Source organism: Bubalus kerabau, chromosome 8 (assembly GCF_029407905.1).
Source record: "Bubalus kerabau isolate K-KA32 ecotype Philippines breed swamp buffalo chromosome 8, PCC_UOA_SB_1v2, whole genome shotgun sequence".
Lineage (NCBI taxonomy): Eukaryota > Metazoa > Chordata > Mammalia > Artiodactyla > Bovidae > Bubalus > Bubalus kerabau.
In genome coordinates this window covers 85,003,464-85,028,969 of record NC_073631.1, presented here as the reverse complement: position 1 = coordinate 85,028,969, position 25,506 = coordinate 85,003,464, and the positions used below count along the sequence as shown (strand labels likewise).

General features: G+C 37.7%; 1 protein-coding gene across 1 annotated transcript in view; it reads left to right on the top strand.

Annotated features, from left to right (window-relative positions):
• Nucleotides 1–25,506, top strand: part of POU6F2 (POU class 6 homeobox 2) — a 501,377-nt gene that overhangs the window by 68,162 nt on the left and 407,709 nt on the right. The gene's annotated exons all lie outside the window — the stretch shown is intronic.

Sequence of the window (25,506 nt, the reverse complement as noted above, 5' to 3'; positions counted from 1 at the left end):
CTCAAAAAAAAATCTTCTTTTAATAATCTCTAGAATTTGAGGCCAAAAGAATGATTAGAGTTCTTAGCCAAACCATTTTGAGTGTGTGTGTTTAATTGTCATAATCTCAGAACAACTCAGAAATATACTACTGATAATAACATTTTTGAGTATGTTTTCAATGGAGTAGAACCTTAAATCTTAAGAATTTGTAATATGCACTTTATAAAATACTTGAAAGATAGGAAAAGAATGGTTTAATCATTATCAATTGTCATGAATGATGCTGCACTGTTCGTCTAGTCACTAAGTTATTTTCTGAAGTGAGTCATCAACATTTAGTCTACATAATATTAAACACAAAATTTAACTTGTGATTTTTTCCCCTTTGTTTTACTAGTGATTCTATAAGACAGAGGCCCTTTAAAAGTGAGAGGGAGGGGGAACTCTGAGATTTGTAGTGGTGATTCATATTTTCCAGAATATGTTTATTTGTGAAAATAATAAGCTGCTTAAACTTTCTCTGCCATAGGTTTATTTCATTTTATTTTTTGGTCCGTGATGTGTAGCGTGTGGGATCCTAGTTTCCTGGCCAAGGATTGAACCCACATCCCTGGCATTGAACCCACATCCCTGGCATTGAAAAGTCAGAGTCCTAACCACTGGGCTGCCAGGGAAGTCCCTTTCTCTGCCATAGATTTTTAAAATATCATAGGCTTTACATTCCAGGAAAACTTGAGAAATAGAAAAAAGGAAATGTACTTTTCATATGAACTTGGAACATATGTCATTTTATATTTTTCCATATATTATATATTATTTTATTTTTATATTTATTATATATATATATATTGTTCCATTTAACTCATAGAGTCCTAGTATTTTAACTTATAGAGTCCATGGGAAAATTAAAGCATACCCCTCATGGATTATGATTTTTAAATCTTTCTTGAATAGTCCTTCTTTGAAAAATGGATTTGAGTGACTCAGTCACTGCTTAAAGATCCTGTAGATCCTGAACCCTTTAGGGGAGGGTGAATTAAGACTGCCACTGAGATGCTTCTTCCAACAAAATCACTTCCCTTCAGATGAGGATACTGGAATAATAGAAAAATCCTTAATCTCAAAAGCATCCCTGAATGTGCCACCCTGAAAATTAACCTCATTCATCCCTTTCCCCCACCTTCATTTTTTCTCTTTTTTGAGATCTCAGAAAAATTGAGCATATAAATTAAAGTGTCCCTCTAGCTGCCCTAACTTATGCAACCAGCATTAACTCAACAGAACCCCGGGTTACAGAGACCTTGACAACATCACAGAGGTCATATTTTCACCCAGATGAACTGCTCAGGAGGAATTTTTTTCAATGTCTTACAGCCAAATAGGCCTTTTTGTTTTGTTTTGCTTTATTTCAGAGACAAAGGCTGCCTTCTTTTTTGTCTTAATTTTTTTTGAAAAGACATTTATTGTGGCTATTTCTGGGAAAAATCCCACTTTCCTGTTAGGTTCGCTTTATACTTGTGGATCTCCAGCAATAGATCAGGTGAGTAAAGAGGTACAGGCTCTTATCCTGCACTTACTTGAATTCTTTTTCTTTTTTTACTTGGTGGCACCTCTTTTCCTGTTTCCAGTATTGCAGTCCAGCAGGCCATGTTTATTGATCTTTCGAAAAATCTAGTTTTTGAGTCTAGTTCTGGGGAAAGGTTTTGACTGATGGTGGTCTCTGGAGAGATACTTTTCCCCATCACCCTGATTAGAAGTTCTAGCCGAAGAGGTTAGGATATCTTTCTAGTTTTCTGGAGGCCAAGAGTAAATAAAATCCCTCTCCACTCATTATCTCCCCCAAATTAGGTTTGGCAAAGAGGAAAGTATAGTAAACCATTCCCCATAAATCTCCCATAATTCAAATATATAGTAGGTTTATGTCAATGATCTTAAAAGGCAGGCCCTTGTTGGAATTGTTTGCTCTGCTGGGTAATCCATTGAAGGGATCTGAAAGTGTGTGGTCCACAGACCTGTGACGATAGAAACTGTAGCTGATTGAGAAATCAAAAATTAAGGAAGAGAGTGGCTTAGCAATGTTGGGGAGGAAGAAATTTTCCTTTACCCTTCAAGGTTCTTCAGGATGGTCTAAGAGTTAAATTGACACAAGACAGATTAACAGGAGAAAATCAAACAGAGGTTTAATAACATGTCCCTACAAGGGAGACACCCAAGAAAACTGAGCAACTCTTCAAAATGGCTGAAATATACCATCTTCAGCTAAAGACAAAAGAAGATATTAGGGGTAGTGGTTTGGAACCTCAAATGGGAGGAAGGCAATTGGTGTGGAGATGGAAAAGCAGATGTTTGGTAAATAAATGTTTGCTGGACCATGCACAGACAATGGGACACAGAGAGGAATTTTAACAAATAGCCTTTCTAGGTTCTTCTCTGTCTATAGACCCTGTTCTTCATGGTGATAGCTTCCTTCCTGGAACAAGTCCTGAATCTAAATTTTTGAGGCAGTTAGGGGAAGATCAAATATTCTTCCTGAGTCTTTGGGGCCTTGATTGTTTTCAGTTTGAAATAATTCATATGCCAAAGATACCTTTTGACGTGGCAAATTTCACCCATCTACATCAATTCTGGAACCCGTCTCTTTTGTAACATGATTATTCCTTTCCACACTTGTAAGAACTGTGTGCCGGTCTTACTCCATTTCACTAAGATGTACATACAGTTCACATTTTTCTTTTTTTGCCATGTTCACCTCCTCCTTATACTGTCCTTTTCCTTCTTTTAGATCATCTGGTCCCTCTGGACACTGCAAAATTTGCATTCATTTTAGGGGAAAATTAAGCTATTAATATTATTAATATTATTATAATTATATTAATATTATAACACTTCTTGGGCTGACTTTAGTTAAACCTTCCTGATTTGTCTTGATCAAATGAGAGAATTTTTCTTACCACAGTCTCACCTTCTGTGGACAGAGAATATTATGTTGCTACGGAGACATCAGAGGGGAAAATGTGGGTGCTTAATAAGGATGGTAGACAGAAGCACTTATAAAATGCTTCTGGGTCCTTGGGAGGAAGTAATATATAAATACATGGATTAAGGGCATAGATTCCAGACAGTTTGAATTCACATAACTTTTGTTGGACAATTGTATCACAATATTGACTCAAGTCCAGGTTAGGGCCTCTGGGGTGTCTGTTTCTCTACTGATTTGCAGTTTATTGGTTCTGCGATTCCATTACTCTCTATCCGATTTCCTCAACATTTCCCTTGCTGTTTTACTGTGGTCAAAAGTTCTGTTTGGGAACGGCGGATACAAGAGGTTACTCTTGTATGGAACATTGGCACCACATTTCATTTTCTCGATTCTGGGACATTCACTTTGTTCTCAGTAATTTATTAGAAGAAGAATCGATAGTTAAGAAAGCCTGTTAGTTAATTTCCATTGAAATCTGACTTTTTTTTTGGTCATCTCTGTCCTTGGATGTCTACATCTTTAATTTTGTGAAGTATAGATGAGCCCTTTTATGGATGCATCAACTAATTGCTTCACTTAAAGTAAAAAAGAAGAGACTATTTTTTTTTTCTCACTCACTCATGGTAGACATTCTCCATAATTGAAAAAAGAAAAGAAAGGTACAATAGCCATCCCAAGTAATCCTAATTAGCTCAATGGATATTTGAGCTCTATCAATTACTTAAATAACTTAGGGAGTAGGGGTATGCTGGTAAAGAACCATCAGCCTATGGGTCAGTAGTCCCAAGTAAAACAAATGGCTTGAAGCGCAGATAATGTCCCAGACTCTCATCTTGAGACTTGAGACTCTCATCTTTAAGCATCTGACATGCTTAAATATTTGCATTTCTAGTTTTTGAACAATGAGCAAAGATAAGGTGAAGGGTGAATTTAGAAATGAGGCTGTAAAACCAGAAGTTTGATTGGAGATGTACTTGGTGAGGTACCAGATTAAGTACAGAGCTCAATTCGATGACTTCAAATCCATGGTGAATACACATGTCTGGGATCCTGGGCTTCAGCCTGTTGTACTGAATTCCATTACCTGCTTTTTATCAGTAGCTGTATTGACAGGATTTTCATTACTTCCTAAACGTCTGCACTGGTTTGCTTTATTTTTCTTGTTAAAGTTTGATATGAATATATATGTATAGATGTCGCTACCATGTGAGTCACTACCAATGTCATCATCCTTCCCATTTATTAATGGTCTTAGTTGCTCTCAAATAATTCTTTCCCTCTTGACATATCTGTGAAATCCTTCTTCCCTTTGAACTCCATTATCTGGAATTAACCCAGTCATCTTCCACTGTTTTCTGTTTGTGCGGCAAGCATAACCATTTTCTTCTTATAAAGTAGTGTATATGAAGTGCTATATATATGTAACTGTATATATATAACATGTATGCTGCTCTAATACCTCCCCTGGTGGCTCAGACAGTAAAGCATCTGCCTGCAGTGCAGGGGATCTGGTTTTGATCCCTGGGCCGGGAAGATCCTCTGGAGGTGGGCATGGCAACCCACTCTAGTACTCTTGTCTGGAGAATTCATAGACAGAGGAACCTGGCAGGCTACAGTCTATGGGGTTGCAAAGAGACGGACACAGCTCAGCAACTAACACTTTCACTTTCACAACATGTATACAAGTATATATATATGTGTGTGTGTACATGTGTTTATCAATGTATATATGTATATAACAAATCAATAGCATTTTTTATCTCTACTATCATAAAAACATATCTATGTTTTTAGGACATTTTAAAATAAAATTTGGTGATTTGGTATTAGCATGAATTGCATGTAATAAAATCTAGTCATTCTATCTTTAGTATCTATTTTGTAGTTTTACCTTTAATCATTAATGAATGCTGCTTTTAAATAATAAACTTTATTTCTTAAAGAAATAATCAGAAATGGACTTAAAATTTATATACAGCAAACAGTTGCTCACAAAATGTAAACTTGCTTGAAAAATCCCAAACCTAGGTTTTTCTAGGAAAAACAACTGGAAGAAAATACACCAAACTTTGTGGTTTTCCTGAAGTAGAAGAATTAGGAGTAATTTATATTTTCTCCTTTATCCTCTTTTGTATTTTGCAGTTTTTCTACAGTAATGATGTATTACTTTCATAAGAAAATACTTAAATCTTAATTTAAGGAAACTAATAAAGCAACACATGTTCAATGGAACACATCCAAACAATAATACCAAAGTATGAGAAGTACGAGGTCCCACTTTTCCTTTTATCCCACTGGGGCTCTGCTCCACTTTCTGATTACCTTTTCTGATATTTTGTCTGTGCCTCTACCATCACACACAAATACATGCTTGCATAATTACATACATATGTCTTTAAAAACTGAAAATTTTCCCATATACTGATCTGTGGAATTTTGTAAGCAGATTTTTAAACTTTTGGTAGTTTGAATGTAACTATGGCAAGTGAGTTTACCTCATGGAAATCAGCAACCAAAAATCAAAGCTTCCTTTAAAAATGAGAGCTGGTTTCCCAGCACACCATGGACCCATACTATGTATTTCATTCTGTAATTTCCTTTTTGTTTAGCAATGCAGATCATGTTCCATATCAGGACTTATTTATAAGTCTTATCTAATTCTTTTATGGTTGTGTGATCTTCTGTTGCAATGATGTCATGATCTTTCTGTTGATAAACTTTTATGCTTTAAAATTTTTTTAATATTGCAAAAGAAATATCATGCTTATATCTCTTGATGTACTTGTGCTAGTCATTCTGTAGGACAGAGTCCAAGAAGTAGGGTTTTTTTGGTCATATAATACAAATTTAAAGTTTGACTACTACCACAGCAAATTGCTGTCCAAAATCATTATTCTAATTTGCACATCAACCAATTCTTTATCTTTAGTCACTACTTGACATGATCAATCCTCTAATCTTTTAATTAAAAACATTTTTTTGGCTGTACCCCGTGACATGTGGGATCTTAGTTCCCCAACCAGAGATCAAACCTGTACCTCCTGCATTGGAATCATGGAGTCTTAACCATTGGACCACCAGCCAATCTTTTAAACTTTTTAAATTTTATAGACAAAATAATTGGTACTTTGTTTAATTATCTGTAAAGCTAATCTGATTTTTATAAGTTTATTGTCCATATATATTTCTTTTTAGTCTTTTGTTATTGGTTTATACATGCTCTTTACATATTAAGAGTTCTTTTTGTTATATGTGTAGTAAATAGTTTCTTCCAATATATTTTCTTTTCTTATTTAAGGCTTATTTTGCCTTCTGGGAGTTAAAATCTTGCTTTAAGTTTTCATTCCAATCTCAAAGAAAGGCAATGCCAAAGAATGCTCAAACTACCACACAATTGCACTCATCTCACACGCTAGTAAAGTAATGCTCAAAATTCTCCAAGCCAGGCTTCAGCAATGTGAACCGTGAACTTCCTGATGTTCAAGCTGGTTTCAGAAAAGGCAGAGGAACCAGAGATCAAATTGCCAACATCCGTTGGATCATGGGAAAAGCAAGAGAGTTCCAGAAAAGCATCTATTTCTGTTTTATTGACTATGCCAAAGCCTTTGACTGTGTGGATCACAATAAACTGTGGAAAATTCTGAAAGAGATGGGAATACCAGACCACCTCATCTGCCTCTTGAGAAATTTGTGTGCAGGTCAGGGAGCAACAGTTAGAACTGGACATGGAACAACAGACTGGTTCCAAATAGGAAAAGGAGTTCATCAAGGCTGTATATTGTCACCCTGTTTATTTAACTTATATGCAGAGTACCTCATGAGAAACGCTGGACTGGAAGAAGCACAAGCTGGAGTCAAGATTGCCAGGAGAAATATCAATAACCTCAGATATGCAGATAACACCACCCTTATGGCAGAAAGTGAAGAGGAACTCAAAAGCCTCTTGATGAAAGTGAAAGTGGAGAGTGAAAAAGTTGGCTTAAAGCTCAACATTCAGAAAATGAAGATCATGGCATCCGGCCCCATCATTTCACGGGAAATAGATTGGGAAACAGTGGAAACAGTGTCAGACTTTATTTTTCTGGGCTCCAAAATCACTGCAGATGGTGACTGCAGCCATGAAATTAAGACGCTTCCTCCTTGGAAGGAAAGTTATGACCAACCTAGATAGCATATTCAAAAGCAGAGACATTACTTTGCCAACAAAGGTTCGTCTAGTCAAGGCTATGGTTTTTCCTGTGGTCATATATGGATGTGAGAGTTGGACTGTGAAGAAGGCTGAGTGCTGAAGAATTGATGCTTTTGAACTGTGGTGTTGGAGAAGACTCTTGAGAGTCCCTTGGACTGCAAGGAGATCCAACCAGTCCATTCTGAAGGAGATCAGCCCTGGGATTTCTTTGGAAGGAATGATGCTCAAGCTGAAACTCCAGTACTTTGGCCACGTCATGCGAAGAGTTGACTCATTGGAAAAGACTCTGATGCTGGGAGGGATTGGGGGCAAGAGGAGAAGGGGATGACAGAGGATGAGATGGCTGGATGGCATCACTGACTCGATGGATGTGAGTCTGAGTGAACTCCGGGAGTTGGTGATGGACAGGGAGGCCTGGCGTGCTGCGATTCATGGGGTCGCAAAGAGTTGGACATGACTGAGCGGCTGATCTGATCTGATCTGATCTGAGGTTTCATTTAAGAATTATAAATTGTTCTCTAATCTAAGGCTATGAAATTATTAGGTGATGTCCATCAACTTCAACCCAAAGAATGTTGAAATGACCTGTTCTCTTCTTTACTTGTCCCCATGAGAGGAGTAATTGCTAATTTGATTGGTAAGAACTATGAGCATTTATTGGGTCAAATTTTCAAATGTGTGGCCTGAGTGTTAAAAGTCAAAGTTTCCTATGGCACAGCCTTTGGCTTCTTGAAGATATATGTTAAAGTTTGGAGAGAGAGAGGGCAGAAGAGGATGTGGGATGAATGAGAGAACAGTTGGTTTTCTTGTATATATTTTTATAGATGTGCCGTTTTAATACTTGTCTAGATGATGAAACTAAGACATTTTAGGAAGCAGAAGAAAATGGGCAATTAAAATGTGAGTGGTCAAGTTGTGAGATACATAGAAAGTAAAATGAATGCAGATTTTAAAATGCTACTCCCCATTGTAGTATATATCCCTAGTGTTTATAATTTTCTGGTCCATGGGAGAAAACTGTAGTTTGCTGTCTCTTTGAAGTTAAGCCAGTAGATTGTGGAGAGAAGTGATGTGTGTTACCGCCAGAACATTCAGTTGAGGCCTTGAGATCCTTGGTTGCAGTGGTCATGGAAGCACAGTGTGTTGAGAAGGCCACTCTGTCAGCAGGGACTCTGAGTGACTATGATGAGCAGAGCCCCATTGACAACCTGTTTGACAATATTGCATGAGCAGGTAAAAAATGTTAAAGTTCCTGAGATTTTGAAGTGGTTAGTTACTACAGCCTAACCTAGCCTATACTGATTGTCATATTCATCAACAATATTGTAGGCCCTACCCTTTAACTCATTCCCTTTATAATCAGCCTCTTTAGTAAGGCTTGCTTTGCATCTCCTGTCTCCAAGTGGTAAACAAATCTTATCAGCGCCTACTGGAGACCCAGAGTCTCTGTAGGGTAGATGCCTGCTCTTTCTTTGTTTCAGCTTTTTGCTTCCATATGGATGGCTAAGTTATGCTGTCAAGGTACCCTGACCTGTTTTTAATTGGGGCAGAGGAAATAGAAATCTTTTCATCTCAGACTCTCTCCTGCTGCATCTTCCTATCAGAAGCCCTTTCAGGGATTGGGGACACCTACCAGGACATGAATAAACTGGCATTTTATTCTGCACTGGGCAAGTGGTTCTAGAGTGTGAACGTGTTCTCTGTAGGTTGAACTCCAGAGTGGGTAATGGAGCATGTTAGATTTCCTAATATTCCATAGAAAGCATTCTCCTTAATTTTATTCTTGTGATAATTTATATTTATACCACAGAAACAAAATTTTAACAACTTATATTTTTCACATTCCCATGTTTACACATGACACATTTAATTCAGGAATGCAGTTGCCAACTTTATTGCCTTTAAGTATAAAAATAGCAAGAAAATACAGTGGGAAATTTTTTCACTGTCTGGCCTTGGAATGGACATCAGGAGTGCAAAATAGGAAAGAGTATTTGTGAGACCAATTTGTATGACATTATTCTGCTGCCTATAAGTATGTCCTAGATGCAAGAAGACCAAGGAGGGGGACACTTCTGTAATACTCCCTTAGGGAAGAGGACTCCTTTCCAAACCTAGGCAAGTGCAGATGCAGTAATGGGGCATCAAACAGGCAAAATTGTATGTGTTGTCAATGGTGACAATATAATGTTGTTGATTTACAATGCTGAGTGTGAAGACATGATTTCTAGCTTATATAAGGTGTCACATTGGAGTAATTGCACACCAACTGGATTTTATGGCCAGAAAAGAGCATGGTTATGCCCACACAGATTCCTCAGGCTGCCTTGCATTTAGGGTTGTTCAGTAATCAGAGAATTATTATTAGCAATTGTCCTGCTTGAATGCTCATGGAAGGCACAGATGTTCTGTGGCTTGGGTTTGGTTTTAGAATATGTATTTGAACCATGTAAAAGAAAGTGTTTTCAAGTTGCTTCCTTGGTTTAGTCCAGAGCCGTTCTGTCCTTTTGGTCTCCAGTTGTCCAGATATTCATAAACTTCTAACCAGCATTCTCCATTGTGAACTTTTTCATATCTCAGCTTCTATACAAAAGTTTTGGGAAATACTGCTCCCTTTAAACAGAGCACGGGAATCTGAAGTGGTATCTATCGCTTAGTGGATGATTCTCAGACTACTTGTATCAAATCACTGGGTTGCTAGGCACTGTTTCAGAGGCAACCTGTCAGTGAGGAAATACATACATCAACTGTGACTCATATGAAATTTTTAAAGAGTATATGGGTTTTGTTTTCATTTTGTTTTACATTTGTGTCATATCTTTATTCAGAGAAATCTAGAAATCCAAGTTTATATCAGCTTTACAAATAATTTTCATATTGCTTTGAGACATGTCACATTCAAAGATTTGTTGTGCATAATAATATATGCCCATATATTTATACTTATATAAGAATTAGCATATATTTTATGTAAAGACCTTGCTTGGAGTTCACCTGTGCTATTCTTGACAATGAAATGCTTCAAGATATTTTGAGAAAATTGTATCAAGTGAAGAAGCAGACTGTAGCATTTTTATTTGAAATTAAAACATGTTAGTTTTTCTGAACCTGAACCAAGTTTATAAAGTGATTCTAAAAATATTGCCACCTCAGTTGTGAAATAATAAATGTTTCCTGAGACTGACCACTACTGTGATGTGATTAAATTAGAAAGCCATTTCTGTTCTTACAAGTTGTTGTGGTTAAACAAGGGATGTCATTTCTCACAGGCTAAAAATTGCTGACCGAGACTATGAATAAGTTGATAAATATGAGCATTTTTCTGCAGGGAAAAAAATGTGCTCAAGTTAACATTCAAAAGAAGAAAGGATATCTTCTCGTATGATGTTTTATAAGAAGACTGTGATAGTTTTGCAATTGTGACTGGTTTAGCTGGGAAACATCAGCCAGGAATTATCATTAGCCCTCTCTGAAGGCATATAAGGTGAATTCCTATTTGTGTTCATCCCAAGAGTATGGGTTTTCCCCTTTCTGTGCTCTCATCAAATACAAATCTTATGAGATCTACTTTATAACACCTCTGTAAAATTAGGCTAGTACAGGGGATCTAAGGCCTTCTGTTAGTGACTTCTCTGCAGACACATGCACCCCCACCCCTTGCAATGACTTTTCTTGAAACTTTTGAAGGTTGACAATCTTAGAGTTATGATGTGGGCACATCACTGTATTGGTTTCAGTTCCTCACAGGTAGCATCATGAAGTCACATCCAGATTTGAGAAATCGTCAGCACTTTGGTCAACTTCAGAGCCAGTGGGTGGAAGCCAGAGGGGGGGCCTAGAATTCCCGCTGTCACCTTAAAATGAACATTAGGGCTGCCTAAATATACACCAATGGCAACCCTAGCTCTTATTTTACCCAGGAGGTGAAAGAAGGAGTTTCCAGGAAAGGTTATAGCTCTTGATACTCTCTTTGCCAAGATCACAATTTGCAGATTTTATGACATTTCCTGATATTTGTTTATTTGCCTTAAACCTCACTCTCTTCAGACTTCTCTTTCATTATTTTCTGTGTTCTCATATTGGGATTAGGCTCTTTGGAGGTATGACTAGGTTCAATTTAGAAAAATCTTTACTGAGGCATAACTTACCTTCTGTACGTTCACTCATTGTAAATGTGCACTTTGATAATTTCTGAAAATTTACAGCATTGTGTAACCATCACCATATACTAGTCTGAGAACACTTCCATCATTCCAAAATGTTTCCTCATGTTCTTTTGCAGCTGATCTCCACTCCTTCCCCTAACCTCAGACAACCCCTATCTGCTTTCTGTCACTACAAATTTGCCTTTTCCAGATATTTTATCTTTACAAATTTTAATTGCTATCATATTTTATTTATTCATTCATAGTTGTTTGATTGTTTCTAGTCTTTTTTGATATTATGAGTAAGGTTTCTATGACCATTCACATACAAGTTTTTGTGTGGACATATGTTTTCACTTTTCTTAGGTAGATTCCTAGGACTGGAATTTCTGGATCATTAATATCACTATGTTTCATTTTTAAAGAAACTGCAAAATAGTTTCCCAAAATGGCTGTTCCACTGCATGTTGCCATCAGCAATGTGTGAAGGGTCCAGTTTTTCTAAATTCTTGCCGAAAATGGATCTTGTCTGTATTTTTCATTATAACCATTTAGTAGATGCATAGTGGTGTCCTGTGAACTTGCCTAATGATTAATAAGTTGGACATCTTTTCAAGAAAAGTCATTGCAAGGGATGGGGTGCATGTGTCCACAGAGAAATCACTAACAGAGGCCTTCGATCCCCTGCTTTTATACAGGTGTAATGAAGTAGATGAGATAAGATTTGCATTTGATGAGAACTCAGAACAAGGCAAGCCGTGTCTCTGGGATAATCACAAGTAGGAATTCACCTTTTGTGTATTTAAATCTTTTACCCACTTTAATATCGTGTTGTTTGTCATATTATTGAAATGAAGAGTTGATTATGTGTAGATACAAGTTCAGTTCAGTTCAGTTCAGTTGCTCAGTTGTGTCTGACTCTTTGTGACCCCACGAACTGCAGCATGTCAGGCTTCCCTGTCCATCACCAACTCCTGGAGTTTACCCAAACTCATGTCCATTGAGTCGGTGATGCCGTCTAACCATTTTATCCTGTCATCCCCTTTTCCTCCTGCCTTCAATCCTTCCCAACATCAGGGTCTTTTCAAATAAGTCAACTCTTCACATCAGGTGGCCAAAGTACTGGAGTTTCAGCTTTAACATCAGTCCTTCCAATGAACACCCAGGACCGATTTCCCTTAGGATGGACTGGTTGGATCTCCTAGCAGTCCAAGGGACTCTCAAAAGTCTTGAGAGTTCAAAAGCATCAATTCTTTGGTGCTCAGCCCTCTTTATAGTCCAACTTTCACATCCATACATGATCACTGGAAAAACCATAGCCTTGAGTAGATGGACCTTTGTTGACAAAGTGATGTCTCTGCTTTTTAATATGCTGTCTAGGTTGGTCATAGCTTTTCTTCCAAGGAGTAAGCATCTTTTAATTTCATGGCTGCAACCACCATCTGCAGTGATTTTGGAGCCCAGAAAAATAAAGTCAGCCACTGTTTCCACTGTTCCCCATCTATTTGCCATGAAGTGATGGGACTGGATGCCATGATCTTAGTTTTCTGAATGTTGAGCTTTAAGCCAACTTTTTCACTCTCTTCTTTCACTTTCATCAAGAGGCTTTTTAGTTCTTCACTTTCTGCCATAAGGGTGGTATCATCTGCATATCTAAGGTTATCGATATTTCTCCCAGCAATCTTGATTCTAGCTTGTGTTTCTTCCAGTCCAGCATTTCTCATGATGTACTCTGCATAGAAGTTAAATAAGCAGGGTGACAATATACAGCCTTGATGTACTCCTTTTCCTATTTGCAACCAGTCTGTTGTTCCATGTCTAGTTCTAACTGTTGTTTCCTGACCTGCATACAGGTTTCTCAAGAGGCAGGTCAGGTGGTCTGGTATTCCCATCTCTTTCAAAATTTTCGACAGATTATTGTGATCCACACCGTTAAAGGCTTTGGCATAGTCAATAAAGCAGAAATAAATATTTTTCAGGAATTCTATTGCTTTTTCAATGATCCAGTGGATGTTGGCAATTTGATCTCTGGTTCCTCTGCCTTTTCTAAAACCAGCTTGAACATCTAGAAATTCACGGTTCACATATTGCTGAAGCCTGGCTTGGAGACATTTTGAACATTACTTTACCAAGTACTTGGATAGAAATATAGCTTGCAAATATTTTTTTCCCAGTTTATGGTTTGTCTTTTTATTTTTTAAGGGTGTAATTTGAAGTGTCAGAGTTATTATTTGAACAATATGTTTTATTTACAAATAGACTGTGTTTTTGGAGTCATATATAAGAACTCTTTTTTTTTAAATTTATTTATTTATGGCTGTGTTGGGTCTCAGTTGCAGTGCGGGCTTCTTAATTGTGGCGCATGGGCTCAGTAGTTTTGATGCTCCAGCTTAGTTGCTCCAAAGCATGTGTGATTTTAGATCCCTGATTAGGGATCAAATCTGCACCTTCTGCATTAGAAGCACAGAGTCTTAACCACCAGACCACCAGGGAAGTCCCAGAATGATTTTAAATAGTACCTTTAGGTAAGCTAACAAAACAGCATGGAAATAGTGAAACAGCATAGTTATTTCGATAATGATTTCTCAGAAAATGTCACATCATCCTTAAGTGTTCATATAGGGGCTCAGTAATGAGCTTCAAGAAGAATTTTAGAATATTATATTTATAGATAATATAAAGATTTTAATTAGGAAAGGAAAGCATTGTTGAGATCTTTTGGTTAAATTCTTAGATAAATGCATATGTACTTCTAAGAGATTCAAGCAAGAACAAAGAAGCAGGGGAAATGATTATTAAAAATATTCAGAAATTCACATATAATGTTTTAAATGAGTGAGCAGACCTCATTCATAAATATAATATTTAAAACATACTCAGTTTTTGGAAATCACACTAAGGAAACTTTTTACACCCACTAAAATAGCTATAATAATAAAAAATAAGTGGAAAATAACAGGTGTTAGAGAAGATGTGGGACTCCTTTAGTGGCTCGGTGGTAAAGAATCTGCCTGCCAATGCAGGAGACTTGCAGGAGATGAGGGTTTGATCCTTGGGTCAGGAAGATCCCCTGAAAGAAGAAATAGCAACCCACTCCAGCATTCTTACCTGGGAATCCCATGGACATAGGAAGCTGACCGGTTACAGTCCATGGGATCGCAAAAGAGTCAGACATGACTTAGCAACTAAACAACAACCACAACAGAAAAGATGTGAAGTTGGAAGCCTTATACATTGCTGGTGGGAATATAAACAGGTGCAGTTGCTATGAAAAATAGTGGAAGCTGTTTAAAAATTTAAACATGGCATTACCATATGATCTGGTAATTATACTCCTGAGTACATTTCCTAGAATTTAAAAATGGATGTATATTTTAAAAACTTGCACACAAATGTCTATAATAGCATCATTCATAATAGCTGAAAAAGTAAGAACCACCCAGGTACTTATCAATTGATATATGTATATATTGGAATGTTATTCAGCCATAAGAAAGAATGAAATACTGGTACATGCTAGAATATGGGTAAACCTTGCAAAACAGTGTGCTCCGTGAGAGAAGCCAGTCACAAAAGTCACATGTTATATGACTCCATTCATACATCTATAGAGATGGAATGAATGTTAGTGGTTTCTTAGGACTGGGTGAGTGAGGAGATAGGGAGGCAGAGCTAAAGGAGTTTTCTTTTTTGTTTTTGAATTATTGAAATGTTCCAAAATTTACTGTGGTGATATCACAACTCTGTGACTATACCAAGAATCACTGAATCGTATACTTTTAGAATGGTGAATTTTTGGTATGTGAATTATATCTCAAATTTTAAAAAAAGGAAAATTTCTCAATTTTCCACTGAAATAGATGAAGAAATGGATAACATGAAAATGTACAAAATTCCCAAGTAGAACTGGGGCTTCCCTGATGGCTCAGTGGGTAAAGAACCTGCCTGCAATGCAGGAGGCACAGGAGACATGGGTTTGATCCCTGGATTGGGAAGATCCCCTGGAGAAGGACATGGCAACACACTCCAAATTTCCTGTATGAAAAATCCTGTGGACAGAGGAGCCTGGCAGGCTACAGTCCATGGACTTGCCAAGAGTCAGACACGGCTGAACCACTAAACACATGCACTCACACAAGTAGAACTGCTGCTGCTGCTGCTGCTGCTAAGTCACTTCACCTATTTATTTTCCAAATCTGAAAGGAATCTTTACTAACTTCAAGATGGAAGAAGTTTGAATAAAAAATGCAGTTGGTGGTCCAACAATGCTTTTAAACCAGAAACAGAAAGTAGAAATTTGTCCCTTTCTATCTGCACAAAATGAAGTGGTAGTTCTCAAACATTTGAACTCCAAACTTCATTGCAATCTTAAAAATTGTTGAGAACTGCAAAAAGCTTCATTTAGGTGGGTAATAGCTATTGATATTATCACATTAGAAATACAAATTGAGGAAAACTTGAATTATTATATACTAAAGCTTTTTAAGATAATGATAACAAATTTTTTGTTAGAAATAAAATTATTTATGAGAGCCATATTGTTTTACATTTTGACAAATTTCTTTAATAAAAATTTCATAGAAGATAGCTGAGTCTAACATCTATTTCAGCATGCATTCTGTTGTGACATGTTCCTTTGGTCGAAGTTTACAAAGACATTGACTGTCCAGCAGGAATGTTACAAGAAGGGGTATTTAAGTTGTTTTAACACAATCACAAGTAGTTATGATTATTCTTTGACATTACACCACAGTCTGACAAGTGGTAGTTTCATAAAGCTTTATTGCAATGTAGAACCAAAGAGCATATTAACACTTTTTTTTTTGTACTCACTTACACAGTCCTTTGATGGGCCTTGCACTTTGAATTAATCTTTTACCAGTGCATAATTTTACCATATCATGCTTTGGTCATTTGAAAAATACTGATTCATTGTGTCATGCAGCTCCTTCAAATGTTGACACATTTCACTGCACAATATTAAAATAATACTCTTTGTTAATATCACCACTAATTGCAGCAGAAAGGTCTTTAAGTTTTGGGAAGTTCTCAAACTCTTGGTGGAAGATATAAGTTTTCCAAAATCCTAATTTTCTCTTTAGAATTTGAACTTTATTATTAGCAACAAATACTTTCAGGTATTTTCTTTAAAGTGACACTCATTTCATTCATTTCCCTTCAAAATGTCTGCATCTCCCCCGCAAAAAAAAAAAAAAAAAAAAAAAAAAAAAAAAAAAAAAATTCATAGTTTGTCTTCCATTGGTTTTTCAAGTATGCCACTTAAACAATCAAACCAGTACTTTTTCTTGAAAAAAAAAATCATGGTATTTTGGTATGCAGACAAAGCTCTTTGTGTGTACTTCTCAGTTCATCACACAGATTATTATTTTAAAAATATACTCAAGGACTCCAGTTTAATATAATTGATAATTTGATCATTTTTGTCGCTTCATCAAGGACATTTTAAAGTGAAACTGTTTTCTACTTTTTAAAAAATTTTAGTCTGAGTTCATGGATACTCAGTTCATTTGGTGCCATTATTATGATTTATACCAAGACACTAGTAATTTTACCCACCATTGCTTTCACATCATAAGTGTTAATGTCAATGCAGTGAAAAGGCAACTAATGTTGAGATATTACCACAAAACACTTTACATTATAATATTATAGCATTACTGTGAAAATAATTTTGACCCTGCAGTCTCCCTTAAAGGGTCTCAGGGATTTTCCAATCATGCTTTGAGAACTATGGAGTAAGATCACTTATAAGGCCCCCTTTTCTCATGGAGTATCATATACTGAAGCAGTTTGAACCCAGATCTAATTGTGAACTTTCCACCACTTGTCTTGACCTTTTATGTACAGTCTGACTTTATTATTTCCAAAAGCAATGACATAGAAACTAGAGAGTAGAGGCAATTGCCCATTTCATCTCAAGATAGAAATTTTGTTCATGTTAGCATGAGGGGTGGGAGCAGAGATACAAGTGGAGCATGAGAATTGCTACTAGAGGTTGTACTTTCTCATGTACAACCTCAGTCTCAGAAAGTCAGGCAGAGGGGGTAGAAGAAGGTTCAACTTCAGTTTCCAACAAAGTCATACTGGATAAAACTTTAATAGATACATAATCTTTAATGTCCCTTGGACAACAAGGAGATCCAACCAGTCCATCCTAAAGGAAATCAGTCCTGAATATTCATTGGAAGGACTGATGCTGAAACTCCAATACTTTGGCCATCTGATGGGAAGAACTGACTCATTTGAAAAGACCCTGATGCTGGGAAAGATTGAAGACAGGAGGAGAAGGGGATGACAGAGGATTAGATGGTTGGATGGCATCACCAACTCAATGGACATGAGTTTGAGTAAACTCCGGGAGTTGGTGATGGACTAGGAGGCCTAGGGTGCTGCAGTCCATGGGGTCATAAAGAGTCAGACACGACTGAGTGACTGAACTGAATCTTTAATGTGGCAGTAGTCATTGGAAGGCAGAGAAGGCAATGTCACCCCACTCCAGTACTTTTGCCTGGAAAATCCCATGGACGGAGGAGCCTGGTAGGCTGCAGTCCATGGGGTTGCTAGAGTCAGACACGACTGAGCGACTTCACTTTCACTTTTCACTTTCATGCATTGGAGAAGGAAATGGCAACCCACTCCAGTGTTCTTGCCTGGAGAATCCCAGGGATGGGAAGCCTGGTGGGCTGCCGTCTTTGGGGTCGCACAGAGTCGGACACGACTGAAGTGACTTAGCAGCAGCAGCAGCAGTCATTGGAAGGAAGCAATCATAGCTAGGACAAAAGAAAAGTTATAAGACTCTGCAAATGAGACCAGGAGTTACATGTAAAGACAACTCCTGGTCAGTGTAGATCTAAGAAAGAGATTTGGTGATTCATTTAAGGGGGCTTCTGAAATTGGGGCCAAAGTCACTTTTTAGCTCCGTAAATAGTAGCCTAGATAGCTTTCTTTTGTGGGTAGATTAAAAGAAAGGAGAGTAGTAGACCTATATAAAGATGCTACAGAACAAGGAAAATGAAAGCATCTCAGGAACAATATAACAGCATGCTTCTAAATATGATTTATGGTAATTAAAAGTATATAAAATCTTTTGGATTCCTGCCATAGGATCAGAAAATCATAAGAGAAAAAGGAGCATGACTTCCCTGGCAGTCTGGTGGTTAAAACTGCAGTTCCACTTCTGGGGACACAGGTTCCATCCCTGGTCAGGCAACCATGGTGCTGCATGCAACGCAGTGTATCCAAAAAAAATGAGAGACACACAGGAGCAAAGAAAAAAGCTGAATAAGATGCAGAGTGGAGCTCTGGCAGTGAGAAAGCATTCCAATGACAAAATCAAAATTTAACATTGGAGAATTGAAACTGAGGTTTTCCACTGGCAGATTAAATCTGTGTGTAGAGAAAGAAAGTGAAGTTGCTCAGTCATGTCCGACTCTTTGCGACCCCTTGGACTGTAGCCTACCAGGCTCTTCTCTCCCTGGAATTTTCCAGGCAAGAGTTACTAGAGTGGGTTGCCATTTCCTTCTCCAGGGGATCTTCCCAACCCAGGGATCAAACCCGGGTCTCCCACATTGCAGGCAGATGCTTTACTGTCTGAAGTCAGAGTCAAAGTCACTCAGTTGTGTCCGACTCTTTGCAACCCCATGGACTGTATAGTCCATGGAATTCTCCAGGATACTGGAGTGGGTAGCCTTTTCCTTCTCCAGGGGATCTTCCCAACCCAGGGATCAAACCCAGGTCTCTCGCATTGCAGGCAGATTCTTTACCGTCTGAGCCACCTTGCAAAACTCTTGCAGAACATTGACTCAGAGGAGCTTAAAATGATGAGGGATAGAGTGGATATAGAGGAAAGAGAATGGAGAGCAATCTAAGACTTCCTGAAGACTAGCTGAAAAAATTTAAAGTAAAGCAGTGATCAAGGCCACAATTAAAAACAATGGAAACTGAGTGGGAGGGGGAAAAAAGTGAGAAATGAAGATTGAGAGGATTCTTTCAGTTTTAAGAAAACCAATGGAATAGAACCACCCCAGAGATACGTTAGACATTTTTTTAAATAATTTTTAAAATAATTCATTTATTTTGGCTGTGCTGGGTCTTCTTTGCTGCATGGGCTTTTTTCTCTAGTTGTGGCGAGTGGGGTCTACGCTTTGTTGCAGTGCAAGGGTTTCTCACTGCAGCGGCTTCTCTTGTTGTGGAGCCTGGGGTCTAAAGCACATGGGCTCTGCTAGTTGTGGCTCCTGGGCTCTTCCACAGGCTCAATAGCTGTGGCTCAAGGGTTTAGTTGCTCTGCAGCCTGTGAGATCTTCTTGGACCAGGGATGGAAACTGTGTTTCCTGCCTTGGCAGGCAGATTCTTTACCACAGAGCCACCAGGGAAGCCCTAGACATTTTTTTTTTTTTTAATAGCAAAGAGAAACAGAATAATTACAAGCATTAAGTAGGGGGGAAAATGTTACTTATAGAGGAACAAAAATCAGGTTAGTCTAAAAACACTCCCATTCAGAAACAAGTTCTAGTAGACATTTGAATAACCTCTGTAGAGTTTTGAGCTCAAAGTAGCACTATAAGAAAAGTACTTAGTCAAGATAACTTTAATATGTAAAAGGAATAGAAGGCCATTATCAGATAAACAAGTACTGAGACAATACACTACTTACATAATCTTTTAAAAATTGCTAAAAGACAAATGAGAGATAAATCAAAATTAAGAACCAAGGAAAAGGGACATCACAAGTAAATGGACTGCTGTTGAACTTTGAAGCCAATTAAATACAAAGTGGACTAAATAATTACAGTATATTTAGTTAACAGAATACAAATATAATACAATATTGATATAAAAGTTTTCAGAATATTAAGTATATCAAATAGTAAATTTGGTATAAAATTCCAAGTCAACAACTAGGTAATCAAAATAAGATAAAATATACTGATTATGGAAATGAACATAAATATTTTAAATTTTTCCATAAAATACAATCTGCCAGTTTGCCTGAAAAAAAATCAAGATGTCTTAGTAATGAGAGACATAACCTAAAATAAAATATTATAAAAGAAGAAGCAATTGTTTATTGGTAAAATTCAAACAAATGAAAACCCAAAGTAGAATTCAAGTTAAAAAGGCTAAATGAAAAATAGTTCATTTAGAATGATGGAAAATGCAGTTGACAATTAATTGAGACATTACACATCAAATATCAAATTAAATATACATAAAGCAGAAACTCTTAGAAATTCAAAGCAAAATTGATTACAAAACATAATTCTGAGAAATATCAATATGAGTCAATAAACTTTAGCTAGACCAAGGATTCATAAAGTAAATAATGACACAAATTTCTATTTTAATTTCAAGTGTTTAATCTCAAGGTTCTCATGCAAACAGAGAAAATACTTTGTTTTTATGTATCTATAGAACATTTTAAAAAGCTGATCAGAAACTAGACCACACACATAAAATTCTCCCAAAAAAAACTCAAAAATCAAGTTCTCTGCCATAGAAAATTAAAATTTAAAATTAGTGATAAAGATCTAATTTTTTAAACCTTTACTGTATTTAAAACTCCTCCAAAATAATTGTTGGGTCGAAAACAAAACAAAAGCACAAGATGAGCTACTTATGAATTAACGAAAATATAAAGGATAAATACAAGGATTCATAGATTTATCAAACTCATAACATTCAATTCTCTTATTATTTTTTAAAAGGATACATGAATTAACTAAATGTGAAAATTAAGAAACAGAAGCATATGGGGCAGAAAGATATACTAAAGATCAAATAATTTTTTAAAAAGTTGACAAGTATAAGAATTTTTTGAAGAAATGTGTTAATAGTAAAAAAGATTTGATAAATCTAAACAACATAAAATAGGAAAAATACATCATTAATGAAATGACATTATAAAATGGATATCAAGGAGATTCCTAGAAAAACTAAAACTAGAACCATATGATCCAGTAATTCCACTCCTGGATTTATATTTAAAAAGTATCCCACAAATTTGAAAAGAAACATGCACTCCAGTGTTCACAGCAGCATTATTTCCAATTGTCAAGATATGGAAGCAACCTAAACGTTCAGCAACAGATGAATGGATAAAGAATATGTGAGATATATACGTGTGTACACACACACACAATGTTATACTACACACTCATTAAAAAGAATGAAATTTTGCCATTTGTAACAATATGAATGGGCTTGGAAGGTATTATTCTTAGTGAAATAAGACAGAAAAACAAATATTGTGTGTTTTCACTTATATGTAGAATTTAAAAAGTAAAACTACTGATTATGACAAAAAATAAACAGATCACAGATATAGAAAACAAATTAGTGGTTACCTATGTGGAGCCCAATATGCTACTGGAGATCAGTGGGGAAATAACTCCAGAAAGAATGAAGGGATGGAGCCAAAGCAAAAACAATACCCAGTTGTGGATGTGACTGGGATAGAAGCAAGATTGAATGCTGTAAAGAGAAGAGTTGACTCATTGGAAAAGACTCTGATGCTGAGAGGGATTGGGGGCAGGAGGAGAAGGGGATGACAGAGGATGAGATGGCTGGATGGCATCACTGACTCGATGGACGTGAGTCTGAGTGAACTCCGGGAGTTGGTGATGGACAGGGAGGCCTGGCGTGCTGTGATTCATGGGGTGGCAAGGAGTTGGACAGGACTGAGCGACTGAACCGAAACTGAACCGATGTGGAGAGGGAAGAAGGGAGGGCAAGCTGAGGGGAGGGACTAAGAGTTACAATAATTGAATAAGGATATAGTGTACAGCACAAGGAATATAGCCAGTATTTTATCAGATCAGATCAGTCACTCAGTCGTGTCCGACTCTTTGCGATCCCATGAATCGCAGCACGCCAGGCCTCCCTGTCCATCACCAACTCCCGGAGTTCACTCAGACTCACGTCCATCGAGTCAGTGATGCCATCCAGCCATCTCATCCTCTGTCGTCCCCTTCTCCTCCTGCCCCCAATCCCTCCCAGCATCAGAGTCTTTTCCAATGAGTCAACTCTTCGCATGAGGTGGCCAAAGTACTGGAGTTTAAGCTTTAGCATCATTCCTAACAAGAAATCCCAGGGCTGATCTCCTTCAGAATGGACTGGTTGGATCTCCTTGCAGTCCAAGGGATTCTCAAGAGTCTTCTCCAACACCACAGTTCAAAAGCATCAATTCTTCGGCGCTCAGCCTTCTTCATAGTCCAACTCTCACATCCATACATTACCACAGGAAAAACCATAGCCTTGACTAGATGAACCTTTGTTGGCAAAGTAATGTCTCTGCTTTTGAATATGCTATCTAGGTTGGTCATAACTTTCCTTCCAAGGAGTAAGCGTCTTTTAATTTCATGGATGCAATCACCATCTGTAGTGATTTTGGAGCCCAGAAAAATAAAATCTGACACTGTTTCCACTGTTTCCCCATCTATTTCCCATGAAGTGATGGGGCCGGATGCCATGATCTTTGTTTTCTGAATGTTGAGCTTTAAGCCAACTTTTTCACTCTCCACTTTCACTTTCATCAAGAGGCTTTTGAGTTCCTCTTCACTTTCTGCCATAAGGGTGGTGTCATCTGCATATCTGAGGTTATTGATATTTCTCCGGGCAATCTTGATTCCAGCTTGTGTTTCTTCCAGTCCAGCGTTTCTCATGATGTACTCTGCATATAAGTTAAATAAACAGGGTGACAATATACAGCCTTGACGAACTCCTTTTCCTATTTGGAACCAGTCTGTTGTTCCATGTCCAGTTCTAACTGTTGCTTCCTGACCTGCATACAAATTTCTCAAGAGGCAGATCAAGTGGTCTGGTATTCCCATCTCTTTCAGAATTTTCCACACTTTATTGTGATCCACGCCGTTAAAGGCTTTGGCATAGTCGATAAAGCAGTAATAGATGTTTTTCTGGAACTCTCTTGCTTTTTCCATGATCCAGCAGATGTTGGCAATTTGATCTCTGGTTCCTCTGCCTTTTCTAAAACCATCAGGAAGTTCACGGTTCATATATTGCTGAAGCCTGGCTTGGAGAATTTTGAGCATTACTTTACTAGCATGTGAGATGAGTGCAATTGTGCGGTAGTTTGAGCATTCTTTGGCATTGCCTTTCTTTGGGATTGGAATGAAAACTGACCTTTTCCAGTCCTGTGGCCACTGCTGAGTTTTCCAAATTTGCTGGCATATTGAGTGCAGCACTTTCACAGCATCATCTTTCAGGATTTGGAATAGCTCAACTGGAATTGTATCACCTCCACTAGCTTTGTTCGTAGTGATGCTTTCTAAGGCCCACTTGACTTCACATTCCAGGATGTCTGGCTCTAGGTCAGTGATCACCCCACCGTGATTATCTGGGTCACGAAGATCTTTTTTGTACAGTTCTTCTGTGTATTCTTGCCATCTAGTAGCCGTAAATGGAGTATGAGCTTTAGAAACTGTGAATCATTATGTTGTACACTGAAAATTTATATAATGTTTTAAATCAACTGTATCTCAACAACAAAATAGAAATTTACTACAGAAAAAAAATGATAAAAGGATATCATGTACAATTCTATTCAAATATACTTCAAAATCTTAATAAATATTAATTATCCAAATTGACTAAGTAATAAGTAGGGTTATACTATAGTACACCTGTCTGGCTTTCTTCACATTATTTCATTATTTTTATGGCTAACATTCCATTGTGTATGTATACCACATCTTATTTATCCATTCATCAGTCAATGGACATTTAAGTTGCTTCCTTGTCTGGGCTATTATAAATAGTGCTGCAGTGAACAGTGGGGTGTATGTGTCTTTGTGAAGGAGTGGGATTGCTGGGGCATATGGTAGCTCTATTTTTAGTTTTTGAAGGAACCTCCATATAGTTATCCACCGTGGTTGTACCAGTTTATATTCCTACCAACAATGTAGGAAGGTACCCTTTTCTCCAGGGCTTCCCAGGTGGCACAGTGATAAAGAATCTGCCTGCCAAGCAGGAGACCCTGGTTTGGACCCTGGATCAGAAAAATTCCCTGGAGTAGGAAATGGCAACCCACTCCAGTATTCTTGCCTGGAAAATTCTGTGGACAGAGGAACCTGGAGGGCAATAGTCCATGGGTTGCAAAGAGTCTGATATAACTAAACAACTTTTAGTTGTTAAGTACATCCTTTTTTCCACATTCTCTTCAACATTTATTATTTGTAGACTTTTTGATGATGGACATTCTGACCACTGTGAAGTGATACCTCACTGTGGGTTTGAAATGGAGCAGGACTCCATGGTTCTTGCCCTTAGCCTGCCTTTTGTCAATAGAAAAACTTTAGCCAAAGACTAAGTTTAATCAGAGAAGTGAGAAAATGCAGAAACAAAGGAAAACATTCAAACAAGAGCAAATAATAATAAAAATCATTAACCAAAGTCAAGGAGTATTAGTTCCTCCTCAAAGGCTATAGACAATATTCTGAGCCATACCTTTGAACTGCCTTGTACAGACTGAAATCCCCACCAGGTGGAAGAAGTTAATTACCTGATGATCAGATTGTAGCCAAGATATGTGCATGCATGCAAAGTCATTTCAGTTGTGTCTGAGTCTCTGCGACCCCATGGACTATAGCCCACCAGGCTCCTCTGTCCATGGGATTCTCCAGGCAAGAATACTAGAGTGGATTGCCATGCCCTCCTCCAGGGGATCTTCTGGACTCAGGGATTGAACCTGCACCTCTTGTTTTCTGCATTGGCAGGCAGGTTATTTACCTGGGAAGCCCAAATAAACACAACCTCTCATCTTGGAGATGTTCCAGGATCGAACCAGAGGTCTCATACATACAAAGCATGCGCTCTACCCCTGAGCTACATCAGACCTCAAGCAGAGGCTGGAACTAAAGACTAACTGTGTTGAAAACAGTCGAGATGACGCTTATCAGAGCAATGCACACCTAATTTCAAGATCAGAGCTGACTTTGCTGTTTCTGTATGTAGCCCTCTCCTTCCGTCTATAAATACTTTTGCCCCTTGATTGTCAGTGCAGGGAGTCAGCCTCTGAACAAGAGTCAGCCCTCTCCTGCCCCACCTCCCAGTTGCTGGTCTTGGAAATAAAGCAAACGTTCCTTTCTACAACCTTGCCTCTTTATTGGCTTTGAGCAGCAAGCAGCCAGACTCCCCACTTTCAGTAACAGCTCTTCGGCACCCAGTGTGAGTGT